Genomic DNA, 2,837 nt, shown 5'->3' with positions numbered 1-2,837 from the left:
CTCACCACTGGACCAATAAACAACATTCTTATCAATGGAGAAAAGATTGAAGTTGCCAAGGACTTCATTCTTCTTGGATCAACTATCAACACTCATGGAAGCAGCAGTCAAGAAATCAAATGATGCATTACATTAGGCAAATCTGCTGCACAAGACCTTTTTAAAGCATTGAAGAGCCAAGATGTCAGCTTGAGGGCTAAGGTGCACCTGACCCAAGCCATGATATTTTCAATAACCTCATATGCATGCAAAATCTGGACAGTGAATAAGGAAGACCGTAGAAGAATTGATGCTTTTGAGTTATGGTCTTGGAGGAGAATACTGAAAATACCATGGTCTGCCAAAAGAACCAACAGATCCGTTTTGGCAGAAGTGCAGCCAAAGTGCTCCTTGGCACAAACTTCGTCTCTCATACTTCGGACATGTTGTCAGGAGGGATTAGTCGCTGGAGAAGGATATCATGTGGAGAGTCAGAGAACAAAAGGAAGAACCCCAATGAGATGGATTGGCCAAGTGGCAGTATCAATGGACTCAAGTGTGGCAACAGTAGTGAGGTTGGCCCAGGATTGGGCAGTGTTTCATTCTGCTGTGCACAAGGTCACTATGGGTCGGTACCGACTCGATGGCACCTAACAACAACAACAACATATGCATGTGAAATTTCGTCAGTGAATATGAAAGATTGTGGAATAATTGATGCTTTTGATTTACGATGTTTAAGAAGAATATTGAAGGACTGCCAGAAAAACAAACAAATCTGTGTTTACACATTACAACCAGAATGCTCTGTAGAAGCAAGAATGGTCAGACTTCTTCTCTCATACTTCACACATGTTATTAGTATTGACCAATCCCTAGAGAAGGACATCACGCTTGGTAAAATGGAGGGTTAGAGAAAAAGGAAGATCCCTCAGAAGATGAATTGACACAATATTAGCAGCAATGGGATCAAGTGTAACAATTGTGAAGATAGTGCAGGACTGGGCAGTATTTTGTTCTGTTGTACATAGGATTTCTAAGAGTCAGAACTAACTTGATGGCACCTAACAACAACAACAAAGAAGGGAAAATGTAACTGCATATCTATACCTCAACAAGAGTCCAATATCTCGGAAGCAGGCCACACTCCAGAGGAAACTACCTTTAAATTGATTGACTACTCATAGCAGATCTCATGAAATTGCATGCGTCATTTAAGATTTCATTATGGGGATTGTTGCTGTTGCTAAGTGCTGTTGAATTGATATCGACCCATAGTGCCTCTGTTTAGGGTTTCCAAGGAGCAGCTGGTGAGCTTGAACTGCTGCCCTGCAGTTCAAATGGCTTTGCAGTCTGGCGCATTAACCCATAGCACCATTACTAGGTCTTAAATGCCAATTCATTGATAATTTTGGTCCAGGCAAGTTGACACAAAATCTTAATTGTCACACATAACATTTCATTCTTACATGATTTTTTGTATTATTTTTCCATGTTTGAATATAATAATTAGCAGTAATTTGTTATTGTTGTTTGTTGTTGTTGTTAAGTACTGTCAAGTCAGTTCTGACTCATAGGAACCCTGTATAGGGTTTCTTAGGAGCAGCTGGTGGACTTGAACTGCCAATTTTTTGGTTCACAGTTCAGTGCTTATCCTGCAATGCTATACCAAGAGTTGGTTCTGACTTACAGTGACCCTGTATAGGGTTTCCAAGATACCAAATTTTTGTGTAAGCTGATCTCATTTTTCTCTCATAGAGTTAGCAGTAATATAAACATTTTTATTGAATACTAAAGAATAGTTTCTAATCATACCATAATCTTTCATTAGAAACCCTGTATTGGGTCATTATGGGTTAGAATTGACTCAATGGCACTTAACAACAACAGCAATCTTTAATGATATAAGGTTCTTTTTTAGCTTGAAATACATTTATGATAAATTATTTTTATTATATTTACTAAGATAACATCCCTTACAAAAGAACTGATTAAAAAGCAGATACAGTTAATGAGTTAGTCAAGATAAGATGAAAGCAAATGTAAACAGGAGTCAAGAAGCATAATATAACACAATATAACAACAACATAATATAGTACAAGGAAATGTACACTATTAACAGATAAAGAAAATGACAAGCTTCAATAGAGAGTTTTATTATTCATTCACCTTATCTTTATATTATTTGTTGAGTTCTATTTTAGTTTTATTTCTTTAAGAAAAATATCATACCTTAATCTCTGTGAGTCACGTTAAGCTTCTGCACCACCAAACCACTATCTTGCCTTTAAAGTCACTCACAAAAGTTTAATAAGATCATAGACAGCTGGCACAGCTCACAGATCACACTTTTTTTTTTTTTCTTTTCTAGCGTCTGTTCAACTTCTTCTAGTAAGTATTCAGTTCACTTCTCTATTTATTCATGAGAAGCTCAAGGTTGTACGACTATGATCTGCTTCTGTTTCATTTGGTTTTCTCTATCTTTCTTGTAGAGGGTCTATATAGCTTTTATGCCTTGTCCACCATCTTGCTGCCTCTCTTTTTTCTGTAGAAGAAGAGATATTATAATTGAGTAACATTGTGAGATAATTTACTTTTCTGCTACTTAGTGTTGCCTTTACTACTGAAAAAAAGGGATTTATTTTTTCACTTTGTTCTCTGACCTTATAAATAAGTAATGTACTTTTATAATTTCATTGATATTTTGTATGACTTATATGTATTAAAGCAATGTAAAAATTCAGAGTCAATGATTTTTGATGCTTAATTTATTACAAAAGGTGTTAGACAGTAATTTTCTTAGGTATAAAAAGTTCATAGATTATTAGATTTGAATTTTAATAATTTTAATCTATAT

The sequence above is a fragment of the Chrysochloris asiatica genome, unplaced genomic scaffold (assembly GCF_000296735.1).
Source record: "Chrysochloris asiatica unplaced genomic scaffold, ChrAsi1.0 scaffold00033, whole genome shotgun sequence".
Taxonomy (NCBI): domain Eukaryota; kingdom Metazoa; phylum Chordata; class Mammalia; order Afrosoricida; family Chrysochloridae; genus Chrysochloris; species Chrysochloris asiatica.
The sequence above is the reverse complement of the archived record's forward strand: the minus strand, read 5'-3'. Positions refer to the sequence as shown.